Source organism: Myotis brandtii, unplaced genomic scaffold (genome assembly GCF_000412655.1).
Source record: "Myotis brandtii unplaced genomic scaffold, ASM41265v1 scaffold204, whole genome shotgun sequence".
NCBI classification, from domain to species: Eukaryota; Metazoa; Chordata; class Mammalia; order Chiroptera; family Vespertilionidae; genus Myotis; species Myotis brandtii.
The window spans coordinates 1,494,055-1,514,812 of record NW_005357599.1 but is presented as its reverse complement, the minus strand read 5'-3'; positions in this window follow the sequence as shown (position 1 = coordinate 1,514,812).

The window sequence follows — 20,758 nt, the reverse complement described above, 5'->3', positions numbered from 1 at the left end:
GTTCACCATAAGCTTCCCAAAGTATTCAGCAGCACTTTTCTTCAAAATAAAGTAATGAATTAAAACTTCCCACAAATGCTCTTTCTTTGATATGAAATTAGACATTTTTAAGTGTAAAAATATCTATGATGTTAACACCTTCAGAAAATTTGACATAGGAAGTTTTGAAGCTTGTTGTCAATACAACAAAATAGCATACATATCAAATCGCATATATATCAACATATGTGTAACTCCATCTATTGACAAAAATCCGAATTATTAACCCGTATACCTAGTAATAACTAAGAATCTCTTTTTTGATAAGATTTATTGATAATGTACAGGAGGAAGAAGAATCAAGTTGGATTGGAACAAGTACTTACGCACTTTATAGAAAATTTGCTTCATCCTTCTAACACTGGATTTTTCTTGTGCTTGAGGTTAGTTTGGACAGAGGAATAGAATACAGTTGAATTAGCCAATCTTAGCAAACACCTCTGCAGGTACTTTCAGCTATAGCACTTTAAAGATGAATTAGAGGGGAGAGACCAAGATGGCGGCATAGGTAAACACCGCAGACTGCTGCCGCAAACAACCACTTCAAAAATACAACTAAAAGACGGAACGGACATCACCCAGAACCACAGGAAGGCTGGCTGAGGAGAGACTCTTCAACTAGAAGGAAAAATAACAGCACACCGAGGCTCAGAGGAGGCGCAGTGTGGAAAAAACTCAGGTGCGGAGGTGCGCGCGCAAAGCGGGCTGGTGGCTGAGAGCGCGGTTGTCGTTTTCGGTCAGGGGGGAGTCTCAGACTCTGAGCTCCAGATACGGGCGAATCGCTGGGGACTCGGACCCAAACGGGAGAAGCGGGAGTGTCTGGCATCAGTTGGAAGGCAGCTTTCCCTCCGAGGTTTGCAGCGGTTCCGGGGGTTCTGAGAAGCAGAGCCTCTGGGAACGGGACTGAGAGGGGCCATTACCGCTCCCTCCGCTAAGAATCTCTTTTTTGATAAGATTTATTGATAATGTACAGGAGGAAGAAGAATCAAGTTGGATTGGAACAAGTACTTACGCACTTTATAGAAAATTTGCTTCATCCTTCTAACACTGGATTTTTCTTGTGCTTGAGGTTAGTTTGGACAGAGGAATAGAATACAGTTGAATTAGCCAATCTTAGCAAACACCTCTGCAGGTACTTTCAGCTATAGCACTTTAAAGATGAATTAGACATTTAAAAAATCCTTTTGCAGTGAGTCTGGTCTTGTGATGAGAAACTGAATATAAATAAATGGTCAGTACTAAAAACACACACAAAATTACAATTAAGGTTATTGAGAAAAATAAACTGTTTGGGGCGTTACACCATAATTTAGGTTGTGTGAATTCTGAATTTTTATAAGAAGGTATAGGAGGCACATTAAATCTATATCTACAAATTATAAATTTTACCAGTATGAATAACATGCATATAAAACTTTTTTTGTAAATTCCATAGAGCCCATTACTTTTCCTAGAAAACTTTTGATTTTTGTTGAACTTTGGTATCTGTAGCAATTGATAGTTGCAACTGTCAAGCAGGTATAGTTCTGATGTGAATTTTTCTTCATACATATTTTCATTTATATTCTTTTTTTAAAAGTTCTTTATTAATTAAAGTATTACATATGTGTCCTTATCCCCCCACTACCCCCCTCTCTCCCCCACTCATGCCCTCACCCCCCTGTTGTCTGTGTCCATTGGTTAGGCTTATATGCATGCATACAAGTCCTTTGGTTGATCTCTCCCCCTTACCCCCACCCTCCCCTACCTTCCCTCTAAGGTATATTATTGAATAAGGTAAAACTAAAACAGTAAAGACAAATGTCAGAACTTCACTCTTTCTTCAATGACCAGATTGTATGTTTCACAATTTAGCATAAACCTTCACAAGCCTGAATAATGAGTTTTGTTTTATTTTGTGTATCAAGTGTTCTGATACTTGTCTCTTTTCTTAATTTTTTTAATTTTATTTTTTCTTAAATTTATTTATTGCCTAAAGTTTTACATATGTCTCCTTTTTCCCCAAATGACCCCCCCCGCCCCCGCCTTCCCAGCCTGGGCAAGCACCTACCACCCTAGTGTTTGTGTCCATTGGTTATGCTAATGTTGTTTTGTTGATGGTTACATAAACGAATGGAAGAATATACAGTGTGCCATTTGTCTCTGGATCTATTCTTGTTCATCAAATTATGTTGATCATTATATCCCACATATGAGTGAGATCATGTGATATTTATCTTTCTCCAACTGACTTATTTCACTTAGCATAATGCTCTCCAGTTCCATCCATGCTGTCGCAAATGGTAAGAAATCCTTCTTTTTTTACAGCAGCGTAGTATTCCATTAACGTTTTTATTTTTAAAATTGCAATTTGATGTCAGCATATGAATGCCAAAATTATTCTTTCATTGCTGAATTATATGGGTGTTTTATAATTTATGTAAATATTCCAATATTGATGGACATCAGGTTGTTTTTGGCCTTATGTATATTTTGACCAGGCTTTTCTGTCAGTAGAAAACTTGCTGGAATATAATAAAAAAGTAAAACAAATGAATACTTGTCTGTATTATTATAAGATTATCTAATAAGTTGTCATATTCTTATGTAATAATATTGATTTCTCCCATTGAAGATGGTTTAGAAATGAAGTTTTAGCCTTCTTGTATAGTCTTTGAACAATATCTCTTACTATGCCACAGAAAAAAGGACTTTTCTTGAGCAGTGACTTAGTTCACAGAATGGAGAAAAAGAGGGAGAAAGAGAAAGTTGAGAGGCAGAGAGAGAGAGATTTCTACCCTCTTTTTTAAATAAGCTGATCAGTGTAGAAACTTTAAAAAATCACAGCTTTAATTATTTATTAGGTTAATTATTGTGTGCCTGAGCCACCATTTAGAAGACTGCATTATACTCAGCATGACTGTGATTGTTTTTATATTTCATGTATTTTACATTTAAGACAAAAATCAAGTAACTGTGCTTTCTGCATCATCAAAAGTTAAATGATGCATCTGAAAATTCTAACATTGGGAACTTTCTCTTCTGTTTAAATATGGCTTGAATGATGTCACCCTGCCTCAAGTGTACTACTTAAAAACACAGTGCAAAGAGAACAGCTGTCTGGCTGAGAAGTCTACATTTTTGCAAAGTAACCTGGTGCTGACAAAATGCAATTAATCATGCTCAAGCTTCATAAAAGTTAGTTCATTAAATTAGGATTTTTAATAAATATAGATAAGAAAAGTATTTATATCTAAACTATTGAATAAAACAACTATAGAGAGCTACCTAAGAAGATCTAAAAATTTTAATAAAATGAATTAATAAAATATTTTTTCAGAATTTCATTCTTTTCTAAAGCATGAAATTTGAAGAACCTTGAACAACTTGTATATTGCACTGCAGTCTGAAGTCATGAGAGACGATGGGGACTAGTGCTCTGAACATTGACCTGTTTCTTTTTCTTTCCTGCTGAAGTTAACAACCTCTTTTGTTTGCATTGGGAATTTCCTGTTACACCATAGAGATAATTCCACCAAAGCCCAAGACAAAACATTGAAATCTATACCATTGAGAAGCAACTAGAATTCATTTAGAGGAATAAAAACTGATTTTCTGTATTAGCATGCTCTGGTTTCTTCCCTATAGTCCAAGAAGGTTTATCTTTTCATAGAATAACTAGAGGTCCAATGCATGAAATGCATGCAAGAGTAGGCCTTAATTTCTCCAGCTGCCAGTCCCTGCTTCCCTCTGGCACCCGGGACCTGGGCTTCCCTTGCAGCCCCGGCTTCGTCTGGAAGGACGTCCAATCTAATTAGCATATTATGCTTTTATTATTATAGGTTAACTCTTAGCAAGATACCTCACAATCAATATAAAAACAAGTCAACAGGAAATAGAATTGAGTCACAACTCTCAGATTACTATGTACTAGTATATAGCTATTAAGCATATAGAAAAATATAAAGTAAATGTTAAGATAAATATGATAATTGCATTAATACTGAGGAAGAAAGTCAATCACAGTTTTACAAAAAACAATTTCACATAATAAGTTACACATTTTTATTTCTCTAGAGATTACCTTTTGGCAAACATGGGATGCTACATTTTTTTTAATATATTTTATTGATTTTTTACAGAGAGGAAGGGAGAGGGATAGAGAGTTAGAAACATCGATGAGAGAGAAACATCGATCAGCTGCCTCCTGCACACTCCCTACTGGGTATGTGCCCGCAACCAAGGTACATGCCCTTGGCCGGAATTGAACCTGGGACCCTTTAGTCCGCAGGTCAATGCTCTATCCACTGAGCCAAACCAGTTAGGGCAAGGGATGCTACATTTTTAATTTATCTGACATGTGTACTGGTTTTACGTCTCTGATTAGAATCATTTTTTTTTTACGAAATAAACTCTTGCTTCCCATTCTACATTTTCCTTGATGAGGCATTCAAGTAATCTAGTAAAACACCTTTAACATTAATTAATTAACATTCATTAAAGTTAATCATCCAAACCAAAAGAAAGACCTTTTTCCAATTGTGTCCCTGAGATATCACTAACTATTATTAGAAAACATTTCATTTTAATGGATGTAACTTCCCATCCAGTTATTTTGTGGCAGACATATGTGGCCACATAGTTGGCATGTCACTGAGAGTCATTCTCCCCATTAGGTTCACAAATTTTTAAACAAACAGAAACATAGTAAACAAAATACTAGCTTTCCTAACATATGATCTTGTGTTATATTATATCCTTTACACTCTCATACACAGAAATTACTGCAACATTACCACAAGAAACGCTGAAAATTATTCCTGCTCATCCCCAGGAAACTACCTGCGTAAGGACAGATTGTCTCTTTCTTATCTCAAAGGTGCTTTTATAGCTGAGTGAAGGTACTCCTTTGTGGCAGATCTCTCCTGTTCCTGGCTCAAGAGTCTTCATTCCTGTGCCCTGAAACATGTTCAACAGTTTTAAGAGCTCCTTTTTCATCTACTCAAAAAAGCTGAAGGACCTCATTATAAATAAAGTTACTTTTGCTTAGCAAAGGAAATCATTAACAAAATTAAATGGAAGAAGATATTCCCCAATGATATATCCAAAAGGGGTTAATATCTAAAATATAGGGTGTCCCAAAAATGTAAACACACACTTTGGATAATTATAAAGACAGTGTTTTTAAAATACATTTCATTTTCAAAATGAGCTATCAGCTGTTAAAGTGTGTATACATTTTTTGGGACACCATGTATTTAAGTCACTCACAGAACTTAACATCAAAATGACAAGCAATCCTATAAAATAAAACCCTAATACGCTAAGTGTCCAGTTGACCAGTCGGTCGTTCAACTAATCAAAGCATAATATGCTAATGACATTCTAAGGCTGCTCACCCGCTCACTATGTCATGCACTGACCACCAGGGGCCACTCAGTCGACTGGTCGACCAGTCGCTATGAAGTGCACTGACCACCAGGGGGCAGATGCTCCAAACAGTAGGTGAGCTTGCTGCTGAGGTCCGGCTGATCAGGAGTGAGCGAGATGGGCCAGACACGCCCTGGAGCCCTCCCGCAGTCCCTCCCTGGCTGGCCAACCTCCGGCATCCCTCCCCGGCCCCGATTGTGCACCGGTGGGGTCTCTCGGCCTGGCCTGCACCCTCTCGCAATCCAGGAGTCCTCAGGGGATGTTGGAGAGATGTTTTTGGCCCAATCCCACAGGCCAGGTCAAGGGACCTCACTGGTGGACAAATTCATGCACTGCGCCTCTAGTCTTATTATAATGGGCAGAGAACCTAAATAAACATTCTCCAAAGAGGACATACAGACATAAAGGCCAGTAGACATGAAAAATGCTCAACATCACTAAACATAAAAGAAATGCAAATTAAAACCACAATGAGATATCACCTCACACATGTCACAATGGCTATCGCCAATAAATCCACATTGGTGAAGATGTGAATAAAGGGAACCCTCAGGCATTGTTAGTGGGATTTCAAATTGGTGCAGTTACTATGGAAAATAGCATGGAGGTTCTTCAAAAAATTAAAAATAGAACTACCATATGACCCATTAATTCCACTTCTGGGTATTTACCTGAAGAAATTCAGAAAAACTAATTCAAAAAGATATATGCATTCCTATGTTCACTGCAACATTTTTTACAATAGACAATATATGGAAGCAGCCTAAGTGTCCATTGATAGATGATTGGATAAAGAATATGTGATACATGTATATAATGGAATATTACTCATCCAGAAAAAAGAATGAAATCTTACCATTTGGGACAACATGGATGAACCTACAGTATATTATGTTAAGTGAAATAAATCAGACAAAGACAAATATCATATGATTTCACTTATATGTAGAATCTAAAACACAAAATAAAACAGAAACAAACTCATATATATATAGAACAACCTTATACTTGCCAGATGGAAGGGGGGTTAAGGTGCTAGGTGGAAAAGTTAAAGGGATGAAGAAGTACAAATTGGCAATTACAAAATAGTCATAGGGATATAAAGTATAGTATGGGAATATAATTAATAATATTTTAATAACTATATATGGTGTCATGCAGGTACTAGAATTTGTAAGGAATATAAATGTATAACCACTATGCTGTACACCTAAAACTAATAGCATATGAATGATAACTGTAATTTAATTTTTAATTAAATAAGGATAAATTTTAAGGTGTTCTGAAAGGTTGAAGTTTCTGGGGTACATAGATTACTCTGGTTTTATGAACCATCACAAATTAAAAACAGTTTCTGAAAAAATTTTAATACAATAATGAAAAAGGAAAAAAAGGGAAAAATGGAAGAGAGAAAAGGAGGCTGAAAGGGAGAAAAAGAAAGTGGAGATGGAGGGAGAAGTTAGAAAAAATGGAGAGGACAGAAGAAAGGTGAACAAAAAAGGTGGGGGAATAGCTAGTGGCAAAGAAATAACATACCCCCACACGTATAGATTCACAGAGTAATATAGTGTTTAAGTTTATAGACTTTAAAAGCAGACTAACTTGATTCACACCCAAGTTCCACTACTTCATGACTAAAAGACAGTGAGAAATTTGTTTAACTTCTTCATGCTTCATTTTTCTCATTTAAAAAGTAAGAGGTGGTATCAGGTAAAAAAGGTGACCGCATTAAGAAGTACAAATTGGTAGTTACAAAATTGTCACAGGGATGTAAACTATAGCGTTGGGAATACAGTCCATACAATTGTGATGACTATGTATGGTGCCAGGTGGGTGGATATAGTAATATTGGCGGAGAGGGACACTTTGTAAAGTATATAATTATCTAATAACTATGCAGTACACCTTAAACTAACACAAAATATTATTGAATGTAACCTGTAATTGAAAAGTAAACTGTAATTGAATGCAAACTGCAATTGAAAAATAAAAAGTGAGACAGTAACTACAGTATGGTATTACTAAACACTGATGTGCATAGTCTACATGCTCTTCAGTAAGGAACTGCTTTGCATGTCATTCTGCCAAATGAAGAGTAGGTTTTTATTGACTGTAGAATGATTTAATGACACAGGTTTTTTTCAATTTACTATATTCCACACAGTGCAGTGACTATTATAGGCACTTCCACAGCACACTATTAGAGAAGTATGAAGGATGGACTTTTTTCACAGATATTTAAAGTATTTAAAGCACCCTTCTTTTGCTCTCTATGATATTGTATCCTCACTTACTTGACACTTCTTCATCCAACAGTGATGAATCAAATCAGAGCAGCAGTAGCAGGTTCTATGATCATGTTATCATTATGTGTTGTTCCTTTGTTATACACTAACTTTTTACAGAATATTATACAACTAGAGGCCCGGTGCATGAAATTCGTGAATGGTCAAGGGGGATCCCTCAGCCCAACCTGCACCCTTTCCAATCTGGGACCTCTCAGGGGATGTCTGACTGCCACTCGCAATCTGGGACCGCTGGCTCCTAACCGGTGGTCTGCCTGCCTGCCTGATCACCCCTAACCACCTCTGCCTGCCTGATTGCCCCTAACTTACTCCGCCTCGCCCCACACCTGGGACCCAGGATCCCTCCTCCGGGCAGTCGCAGGCACCCAGGACCTGGGCTTCCCTCCCTCTGGCTGGCTACAGGAACCCAGGACCTGGGCTGGCTTTGCCTGGGCGGGCCGCAACTGGAGGTTACCATGGGTGGGCGGCTTCACCCAGGCCGCAGCCACAGGTGCCTGGGACCGCGGGGCAAGTGGCTTGTCCCCCTCCCAGGCCCCAGCCTGGCTGGTCCCCATTCCTCTCTCCCCAGTGTTGAGTGTCTGAGCCGTTATGGCATGATGATGTGAGGGTGTGATGAACATTTGCATATTAGCTCTTTATTATATAGGATGTTGTTGCCTAAGTTCGATTTATCATTTGATATATACTGAGAGCACATCTTAATCTAAGGTATAAATATTCAGTTTCATAAAAAGAAAATAAACCACACATATTTATGATAATTCATATGTCAGTCAGCAACCATTGTCATCTGATAGATTTGGGTGATACTGCTTGAATGCCTCCTTTGAATGCAAGTGGGTTTCCAAATCCTTCCTAAAATATTAACTCCAAAATATATACTTCTGTAGAATTTCTTACCATTTATGAACCAGAATTCATTATTTGCTTTTTTAAAATCTTTTAACAGCTCTATTGTGATATTCAGATCAAAACTTACAGTGTTATAAAAAAAATAGTAAGTATTCTCACTGAACATTTTTGAATTTAAAAAACTTTTGTTATGCCAAAACCGGTTTGGCTCAGTGGATTGAGCGTCAGCCTGTGAACTGAAGGGTCCCAGGTTCAATTCCGGTCAAGGGTATATACCTTGGTTGCGGGCACATCCCAGTAGGAGGTGTGCAGGAGGCAGCTGGTCGATGTTTCTCTCTCATCGATGTTTCTAACTCTCTATCCCTCTCCCTTCCTCTCTGTAAAAAATCAATAAAAATATATTTTAAAAAATAAAAAAAAAAACTTTTGTTAGGGTTCAGAATATGTCACCCCCAAATATACCACTTTGGCATTTTGATTATTTTGAATTGAAGGTACTTGAGAAACTGTCAATGCAAGAAGGAGTCTCTGAACCTCCTCTATTGCCCAAAAAGCAGGAGATAAATCTCCTATGAAAGATACCCTTCCTATACCAGGAGGGTATAAGGCATCTTTATCACTGGAGAAGGGGAATTTAGGGCCAAGAAGACAGTGTAAATAAAACTTGTCTCAAAGCTCGTTGTCTTATCAATAAACACAAATGTATCATTTATTTGTATAAAATGTTTCCTTCTTCGTTCACTCCTTGAATCTCAAATCTTCATGAGGCTCTCATAGGTACATACATATATAATGCGTAGTAAAGTTTTTTGTTTTTTTGTCTCTTGTTAATCTTTTCTCAGCTCAGAACCTAGAGGGAAAATTACTTCTCTTCCTCTATATTTTGCTTACAATTTTTAGATTCTCTTAAGAAGTAGATCTATTTCATACTGTATAGTCTTCAATTTCCTATCTGAGTCCTATACTAGTACTTCATTCAGAACCCTATGTTTTATATTCCTTTGTTCCTTCTGAAACCATCCCACAAACTCAAAATATTCTCAGAATAGCAGAGAAAACAGATTAGCTTAATTAGCAAGTTTTGCACCATGATAGTTAACATATTTAAAACTGTTCAATACTTCCCAAGAAAAACATGACATATTCATGTACATGTGCATGTGTCAAAATAAGAAACATAAATAATTGTGACACATAATATAAATGTGATGTGGTATAGTCATTAAATATAGCTCATATTATAAAAGGGGAAATATTTTTTATTTGGGATTGAAACAGTGAGAAAAATATTAATAGTAGCATTTGGGGTGGGTACTAAAGGCTGATTGAGCTTGGGCAAGTGATGAGGAAGAGATATAATTTACTAGGTTTAAAGTACACACTCAACGAGAGAGAGAGAGAGAGAGAGAGAGAGAGAGAGAGAGAGAGGATCTGAAATTTAAAAGTTGTTTTACCTGAGAAATTTCAGTTATCTAGACTTCTGTCAGGACATTATTATTCTACCACAAAGAGATCCCTCAAATTATGGAATGTGGGTCTTGAATGAATAAGCTAGCACATTTTAAAATCATTTTTTTCACACTTTAAAAATCCAAGCAACATAGCTTTTTAAGCAAATAATGTGAATATTTTTAACGGTGGGTCTCTAATTTCCTGTAAGATTTTGTCTTATAGAAAAATTATATATATGAGCTTTTCATGGCTGTTGAACTCTAATGTTTATCTTGCAGCATTTCGTAGGCATTATCACACTTTCCACTGCTGGAATTCCTTAGCACTTGCTTAGCGGCTTCACAGTCAAATCAATTATCTCTATCACTGCCTAACTGGGCGGCTTGTTCTCCAGAGCAAAATTAATAGATATCATTTAATGGTCAGAGCTGTTGCTGACCTTTCCATGACTCCAGGGCACTGAGACTGTTTGTTCAATCTACCGCACTTACGTACAAAGCTGCTGCCAACAGCTAGGATTTAGCATCCACTTGATAACAGAAGGTCTTTCTCAGCAGGGTCAGCACACTTGGCAGTGTGCGGTGCAAGGGCAACAGGAACTGTCAATATTATGAAAATGCAACTCAGGACACTGATGTTAAAAACAAAAGTGTGTAGCTAAGCTTTCTTCTGAGAAACATAGGGTATATGTACTATCCCTGCACCCATGCTATCATATAGTTTTGAGCTGAAATGAGTAAGTAATAAGACAAACAGAAAAATGAATGAGTAAGTGCAATTCAAGGACTTGGTGAAGCACCCCAGATTGCAAAAATGCAAGCGTTCACAGTTCATGCTTCACACATCTAAAAATGTGTTACTGAAGTATGCGTTACTAAAAGTAAAGGAAAGATTTCCATAAACAAACACTGTTACAGGTAGAAGCATAAATAGGTAGAAGTATAAATAGCTTCTTAAATATTTTCACTTTCTTGTGAACATAGATAGTAACATATATAAACTGGGAAAAAAAACATGATAGGGATATTTCAACTCAGAAAACAACGTGAGAGCATTGATTCAGTATTAACAGAAAGCTGAGCTGTGTATATACTTTTCTTAGTGTTCTGAGAGGATTTTGATGTATTGCAAGTCCTTGTTGCCATTCTTCTCTACAAAACCAAGTGATCTGACCTCTCTGAAAAAGACCTCCGATTGTCATGGGTCTGGTGCGAGTAAATATGAATGTATTTTAAATGAGTCATGTTTTTTAAATAAAGTTTTAGATAGAAAAATCACACAACAGTTTTAGCTACTTATGATTTCAAAAAAGAAAGGTATCTTTCTAAGAAACATGTTTTGTTAATGTAGCAATATGTGTTTATCTGACATCTATTAATTATAAACACATTTTAAATAATCAGAAAATATCCTTTGACCTGTGTTTGAACTGTATTTGTATTGAATAAATTATAATCATTAATATTACCAGCTCTAAAAATAATTACAAAATTAATAAATCAACCAGCCATCTTTAAAAATGTTTTAAAATGTACTTTGGCAACAAAACCTCAGAATACAAATTTATTTTCTAAGGTCTTGATGTCTCAAAAAAAAAGGGTGTTCAAAAATAGATGATTAGAGACATTACACTAGGGTTCTTGCTGCCCCTTTTATAAATAAATATATACCTCTGAATAGAATAACATAACTAGCTAACTCCACCAGTATCTGATTCTTCAGAAAGTATGAATTCAAAATAAGTTTTTAAAAAGTTATTGAAAAATGATTAAGTCTAGGTGCAAATATAAACAAAAACTTGTTTTCTAGGTCATTACAAATTGAATCCCAGTGTTGAACCCTAACTATTTTCTCATTTCTCCCTCTTCTTATTTTATTGCTTCCTCAGCTTCTTCTGTTTGGTGATAACAAAGGTTTCTAAATTGCTGATCTAAAGATGAAACTGCCAGAAGCAATTTTGTTAATGGATCTTTTAAAAATAGTTTATAAAAAACCACAATATGTTTATATATCTTATATTTGATTAACTAATATTTTTGTCAAATAAACAATAACTTAATATGAGAGCTGAAATTTTGAAACAAAATATAATTTCCTTTGGAGAGAATCATAGCATTAACATTTGCATTTCTTCCTATTTAAAAAAGGCAGAAAATATATTCAGTATAAATACAAAAGAATTTACTGATGTTTTCTTGATTACCCTTACTAGTGTGAAAGGCAAAATGTCCTTTCATTGCCTCAACAGAGAGCTATCAGTGATATTAGCAATTTGAGAAGAGTTTTGGCATCTCAAAGATTCCTTTTTATTTTTATGACAATCAAACTAGCTGATACATTTTTCATCAGATGATAAAGTGTCAGGTAGCCTAATTGATTTACTCATTTCCTAAAATAAATAATTGCTCAGAAATTATCATTTTTGCATCTTCACAATAGCCTTATAAGTGTCATTTAGATGATGAAACAGAAAATCCATTAGTATATATTTAGTCGGCAGCTCTGAATGCTGTATAATCTATTTTTTAATATCCATTTGATTGAATTACTGTTACTATGTCCTAGCCCATTGGAATTACATTTAAAGTTACGATGGATGGTGCGCTCTCATACAAAGTCACTTTTCATTATAAAACCATAATGATTATAATCAAAATCAATTTCAAGGGCTCCAAGCCCTTTAGGATTACCACACTAGCCAAAATAATGAAAAATTAAAATGATTTAAAATCCATTTTAGCCCTGTGTAGCTTAAATATTATACTTTATCGCATTATGTAAATTACATAGATCTGCCACATAGTCTAGTTTAACAGCCTCTTATGTCCTCATGCAAGTGATAAGAGTGACATACTATCCACTTTGTAATGACTGCATGCAATGATAATTTTGTAGGCAAACATTCCCCTCTCTCTGGCAGATGGCATAAAAGGCTGTTCAAGAAACCTTTCAGAACAAGTTGAAATAGTCTGATAATGAATAAATAGCAGCTGTCATCATTATAAATTTTAGAACACACACATACTTGCTTTTTTTAAAGCAAACTTTAGATGAATTTGTACCCATATGTTTATTTTTAACTTAATCTTTCATTACTTCAGATGGGTTGGAACTATCAAACACTGCCACAATTAGAGAGGTGTCCTTAAATAATCTGCAAAGTATATTTAACTATTTTGACAGTAATCATATAAGAGCATGCAGTAATTGTTTAAGTATATTTACATATTTTTAATAGAAAATATATTGTTTACTAAAAATATACATGCAATTCTGCCTTCAATTTAATCCTTCCTCATCTTTTGAAAATAAAAGCTAGCTGTTTTGGGTAACAGGTTTGTATATTCACTCTCAGTATTTTTTTTTCCAATTAATATATAGAACACTGATTGCATGAATTCCAGAAAGAATTAACCTTCACACTTTTGTTCAGGGATGGACTGATTGTCCCCATTGGGATAATGTGAATTTTGGCCTTTGGCTCAGTTTTATGTTTTTTTTTTGTGTGTGTGTGTTTGTTTTTTTAGTTTGGGTAGTCAACATGTTTATCACTTTTCATATCTTTTAATTCTCTATAATAAAACTTGCAATCGGTTTCCTTCATTTACAATTTATTTCAAAGCTCTGAAATTGTTAACATAGTTCATATTTTGGTGGTAAGAGTTGCAACCCAGGGGAACCAGACTATTGTCTGTTATATAGCATTCCAGTTTAAAAACATTATATAAAGGATTGTGGGCTCAATCCCCAATAGGGAGTGTGCAGGAGGCAACCAATTGATTTTCTGCTTTCACATGGATGTTTCTCTTTCTCCCTCTCCCTTCCTCTCTGTAAATATAATATAATATATATACATTTGCCTTAAGTTTAGCTGAAATTAGTTTAAAAGAATTACATAATCATGTACTATCTGTTAAACAAGCAAAGCAATGCTGTTTATAAGAATATTTTGAAGGCATTTTTTAAACTAGAGTATAATCTGGATTAAGTATGCTTTGTAATTATATACTTGCAAGAATCCTCTATTTCAGTTGAGATGTTTACATGTAACTCAAAATTAAATTTCAGGCATTGCATGAGTTTAAATTTTTAGTTCTCTGTATAGTTGTACAGGCATAATAGAATTTAAAAGGATGCTATGACTATTATATGCAGGGCTCCAACTGAAAGAATCCTTCCATCTGTACTGTCTCTGAAAATACAATTGCTACTTTGGGGTATTAATAAACCAAAGCCCCCTTTTCTACAAAAATAAAAATTTCATTTGATTATTTTATGCTATTTATTGCCTTTCCATTTTTACTATAACATTTATAGAAAGATCAGTAAATTATATTATTGTGTAACTCAGCATATTTAAAAAGGGTTAGATAAAGAGCACATTGTATGTAAATATTATATTGGTCAAGTTGCTGTGGTGAAATTTACATTAAAAGTACTTCAGTATAGATAGTGTGAGACAGGTAACAATATTTTTTAAATCTATATCCCAGGCTCAGTTAGTTTGATGTGAATTATTTTCATTAAAAATCTATACTTTGCAAGAGGTGAGTTAGCTTTTGATCCATCAGGGATAAACCAACCTAAAATAGTTGTTTAATTACCTAAATATAATTATGAAAACCTTTACCTAAGTTTGTTAGAGAACATAGGTGAGCCTAAAAATGTACCTTTAATGGATATTTGGCTGGTCAGGCAAAGTTAGACAACTAACTACCAAAGTCATGAGCCACTTCCATAGTTTACACCGTGTGTAGAGATACAGGTACCCAACCAGGTACTTTATGTCTATAATCCCTCCTTAAATTCCGGTATGAACTTTTGACTAACATTTTGTCAGTGAAATGTGAGAGGAATTAATATGAACCTTTTCTGGGCCAAAGGAAAAGTTCAAGAAGGACTTTCAATTTCTCTAACTTTCCTTTTACTTTTTAAAAAATTTCTGAATATAAAAGTAGTTGTACATTCTCTAACTTGTTTCATTTTTATCTGTAGGCATAGATGATAAGATGATGCTTACAGGATGAGGAAGCCACAATATCTGACGAGCATGGAGGCACCTTCTAACTAGAGAGATATACAGGTGCACGTTTGCTGCATAATGTCAGCTCAGCAGACAAATACCTTCAGAATATTATGTGAGAGTTAATGTCCCACTGTACCTGTGTGCTCCCACTTCACGTGGGTCTTCTGAGTAACCTGGAGCATCTCTATCTAACCTTCTGTAATCTCTGGAGATCAAAACAAAATTTTTTTTTTCATTTTCAAAGAGTGCGTTTTACCAGAGACTTCTTTAGGTGCCTAATAGCACAAAATGGAACTTTACCAAGAAAAGTTTGATTTTTTAATACTCTATGCACATAAATGTTTAAATGCACAAAATAATTTGGTCAAAATTGGATATCATTTAAATATTTCATCAGATAACAAATTATTAAATAAAGATATATAGCTTCCATGTGTTTCTTAACAGATTAAATTATTATTATTTTCTGTTAAAAAATTCACCTGGTTAAATTTAAAGTTTGAATTGGCTTTATTCAATGATTCATGAGTCAGGAAGCATCCCATCTGGCAGATAGAAAGGGATTCCAAAGACCTGTATAAAATAAAAGGTGTCTACAGGCAAAAGGGGGTGTGACAATGACATGCTAGCAAAGAGTGAATTATTTCAGGCAAGATCACCTTCCTTGGGGGACAGGAGAGGTCTGTGGGGCAGAATAACACACTAGAGCAAACCAGTCAATTCCAGATTCACTGGTTAAAAGTTATATTCCTGGGAGAGGCTGAAACTACAATTAGGTTAAGTATTATTAAGTATTGATTTGCTGATAAGGGCCTATCACAAGTGACTCCACTTGGGGCCTGTGTGTGGTCAGGTGCACCTGACTTGGTGAGGTCTCTTCCAAAAAAGATTGAGGCTGTCTTCATCTGGTGACATTTAACATAACCAGTCACCAGGCTCTAGATTATACCCAGCAGGATCCTTTGAATTGGGATCTTGGAAGGCTTCTTGAATTTGTTGTTATGCTTTAGTGTAAGACATTAAACTTACAGCAGCTGGTTATATTGTCAAGAGATAACAGGAAGCAGCAGAGAGTCATATACCAATAGATAATGGTATACCATTTACTATCTTATGTGCAATGAGTTTATGTTTCTAAAAGGGGCACTACAACTGACAGCAAGACCAGAAGTAATACCTTAGGTGAAGGGAGTCCAGTAGCTTCAGCAAGTTTAGAGAGTTTATTTGCCCCTGTCAGAGTGTCAGCCTTTTGGCAGGGACAGGCTTCGCCCCACCTGGGAAACATACTTACAATAACAAGGACATACTGGTAACCCATGCTAGGTGGCAGTTGAATGAAGTCCAGCTGCAGGTGTCCAAAGGGTCCAGAAGAAGGAGGTTTGAGGCCTCTGGGAGCAAAAGTAGCTTTTCTAGGATTATGAACCTTGCAGATAAGACATTGGTAGTCAACTGTTTTTGCAAAGTATATATAAGTCTCACCAACAATATTTATGTATAATGTGAGTCATCTTAATTACTCCATGGCAGATAAAGAAACGCAAAACCCAAAAAATGGAGTTTGCCAGAGAACCTGGAAGAGTCAAATGGCTGCCATGGGTTTCCACAGCCCCGATTATTTATTTAATTTACAACCATTGTTTGCCCACTGTGCCTTCTCTGACTGAAGAGCAGACAATTGCTGTGTTGCAGGGACATTAGGATGGCAAAAGTCTGGCACAAAGGGATCATTTTTGTAGAAACAGAATAGACTTTATCCACATGTACCGCAACCCTTATAGATTCAGTTATTGCTGCCTTTGCTTGGAAGTCAACTAGGGACTTTCCCTGATCCTCAGGCTCAGTGCTTTTAGTGTGAGCCTCAATTTTTACGGTAACAATTTCAGAAGGTAAGAGGATAGTAGTAAGGCCATTTACCTGTCCATTTTTATTGCAGTCCCTGTGAACATAAGAAAACACCTTTTTTTCTAAATCATAGATAACTCCAAGGGCATACTGGCTATCAGTATGAAAATTAACAAATTGTTCTTTTTATAACTAGCATGCTCTGGTGAAGGCATGGAACTCTGCTTGTTGGGATGACTAAGAGTTTTCCCTTTCTTTCTTTTTTTTAAAATATATTTCTTTATTTATTTCAGAGAGGAAGGGAGAAGGAGAGACAGATATATCAATGATGAGAGAGGAAGGGAGAGGGAAAGAGAGATAGAAACATCAAAGATGAGAAAGAATCATTGATTGGCTGCCTCCTGCATATCCCCCACTGGGGATAAAGCCCACAACCCAGGCATGTGCCCTTGGCCAGAATCGAACCTGGGACCCTTCAGTCCACAGGCTGACACTCTATCCACTGAGCCAAGCCGGCCAGGGTGAGTTTTCCTCTTTCAAATAGTTTATATTGGATAGTAATAGCATAATCTCCTTGGAAATTACATTTTTCATTTTACAGTATGACCTATAAACAAAACTAAATTAGGATTAGTTAAAGGAGTGTCTTATAAATCAGAATATGGTATCACAAAATGGGACATTATTACCTCAGAGTCATGGGACTGGCCTTCTCCAGGCAGGCCTAGTAACATAGCAGAATTAAAGCAGAAGGATTTCATAGGAAGTTAGTTTGTTTGCAGATAAATCTTGAGTCGGTTAAGAATTAAAAAGACTTTGGACAACATGTAGACTTTGTAAATAATTGTTATTTCTGAGGGTTAACTCTGCTGAGACTTCTACTAACTTTGCAGTTGCAACTATAGCCTTAAGGCTTTAGGAATAGGCACTAACAACTGAATCAAGCTGTCTGCTCTAATAGGTAACAGGCTGATGTTTATTACCATGATTTTGCATAAGCATTCCCAAGGTTGGCTATGTCCCTCATGTACAAATAAAGTGAAAGATTATGAATAGTTAGGTAGCCCTAAGGCAGGTGGTTTTTGCAGTGCTTATTTAAGTCTTATAAAAGCCCCTCTTGTTTATTTTACCAAGGAAAGGGTTCCAGGACTAAAATTTTAGTGAATTTATAGAGTGCAAAACCCAATAGAAAAAAAAAAAAAGAACCCATAATCTACAAAGCCAGCCAGATGTAGGAATCCACAAAACTGTCATTTAGTTGTGGGTCTAAGATATTTTTTGATTAGCTTAATTCTTTTTGGAGATAACTTAATATCTTTGATTCTTAAATTATGACCTAGGTCAGTGGTCGGCAAACTCATTAGTCAACAGAGCCAAATATCAACAGTACAACGATTGAAATTTCTTTTGAGAGCCAAATTTTTTAAACTTAAACTATATGAGTAGGTACATTGTTATTAACTTAATTAGGGTACTCCTAAGGCTTAGGAAGATCCGTTTTCCTTTGCTTCTTTGTAGCCATGTCAAACAGGGCACCTAAAAAAATGTTTCATTTTATAATAATAAAGCCACCAACAAAAAAGAATTACAATTCTTAAATTGATGACAAAAGTATCTGTAGGATTTGCAGCTGGTTGGCAAAATACAGGTAACTTTATGCTTCGAGTAGGTACTTTTCTCACCCGCGCGCTATTTGCGGACGTGACTAGCACTAACCACTGCACCATGAGACTGCTGACTGACTGGCTCACTCAACTCGCACATGAATCGCGCATGCCTCCCCTGTGCTGCGTATCCCACGACCCGTCTGCTCTGCGTCTCCTGTTGCCCTACAGACCGACAACCCCCACTTCTTCTAACACCACTTCTTCAAAATATAGTCGCCCAGGCCAAAAACCGACTTCTGCCAATCAGTGATTCTCTCTCATCATCGATGTCTCTCTCCCTTTCCCTTCCTCTCTGAAATCAATAAAAATATATTTTAAAAAAAAGTTCAGTTGGATAGTCAACTCATTCTAACACTTAAGGAAAAAAACAAAGTAAAGCAGCCCTACAAATGATGGCCTGCAGTCACAATGAACCTGTTTCTAAAGTGTGTCTCTCAACAGAAAGTAAGAAGGTTCCAAAGAAGCTCCTTAAGGAAACGAACCCTAGAACTCCAGTGCTCCAGAAGCTCCCCACGCTCCACAGCCACGTCTAGACCCAAGGGATTCCCTTCTGCAGATAAGAAAGCACAAAACACCAAAGGAACAAGCACACATCTGCAAATCGACATTTCATTGATAAATCACCCAGGGCAGCGCATCTTCACCGACTGCAGAAATAATAAACAGACTCATTGCTATGAGTCTTAGAGCTCCAACCAGGTCTTCAATTGGAAATTGTGTGATATGAATGATAAACTATTGCCCGGGAGGTGGCTTTAGGAGTAACAACTACAATAATAATAAAGGGGTTGCAAGTTCCTTTGGTGATGCTGATATAGAAGCACCACTTCCAATAAAAATATTACAAGATTTTTACAATACAGACTTAAAATAAGAAAAACAGTGTAACCAGACTGAAAGGGCGAGGGCTACGCCCTCCATCTTGCCCCAGGGTAAGGGCTAAGCCCTCCATCTTACCTTGGCCACGTGCTTGGCAAGGAGCTTCTTCCCGGAAGTCTAAGCCTCTGCTAGCCACACCCAGGAACAAGACACCGACTTGCTCCTGGCCAATCGGCAGAGCACAGTCCTTTCTCCTCCCCTTACTCCAACCCCCACCCATAAAACCCATCTCCACACAGAGTTATCTCTCTCAGCCTAGAATCATTGTACTGGCTGAGATAGAGACTCTTTTTGAATGTTATTAGATATCTCTAATATGAAAGTTTCTGGTTTTGTATTTTCTACCACTCTGAGGGATTTGTTGACTTATAAAGAGTACATTTTGAATTAATTTTAGTATTTTAATTTTAGATTTCCTGTTTAAGAAAACCACTGTAGTCCAATATGGAAGTTTTTGGTTTTGTATTTTCTACCACTCCGAGGGATTTGTTGACTTATAAAGAGTACATTTTGAATTAATTTTAATTTTAGTATTTTAATTTTAGATTTCCTGTTTAAGAAAACCACTGTAGCATCTTATCAGAGGGTCCCTTAGAGCCCTGAGAACTCTGGCGGGCCAGTATAGGGGCCCTCCTTCGGAGCAGATATGAGGCATTTGAATTGATGTTGAAGAATTTGCGTAGGGTATTTGAGAACAATCTCTTTTCCAGTATCCCAGTTGACTACAATTGAGACATTGACCCCGACACTAGAGTTTTGATAACTAACTCCTAGATGAAATGTGGGGGGTCCAGGAATTGTTTTAAGCACCAATGTTAATTGATTTTTTCAAATGGAGAACTGTGTTAAGCCAATCTGATCTGGAGCTTGATGTAATGAGAGCAGAGCTCAGAACCAAGAGAAACTAACCACAGCCCTTGGAAAAGATAAGAAAAAGAGAACTAAAAAGTATTCACAGGTATCATGCCTGTGTTTCTTGTTGTCCCTAAAGTAGTGGAAAGTCTGTTTTGTTACCATCAAATCTGTAAAAAAAAATTTTTTAACTGAGGAAATTTAAAGGTATAATTGGCTTTATTCAACAACTGATAGATCAGGCAGCATTCACTCCTCTTATCAGATAGAAACTCTAAAAATCTGTACAAAATGAATGTTTTTTTTGTTTGTTTTTGTTTTAATTGGGCAGAAGAGGGTGGGAAAAGAATATTTCTAGCAAATAGTGGGATTATTTCAGGTAAGGTCACCTTTATTTGGGAAATGGAAGTGGTCTTTTGGGTGGATTATGTCAC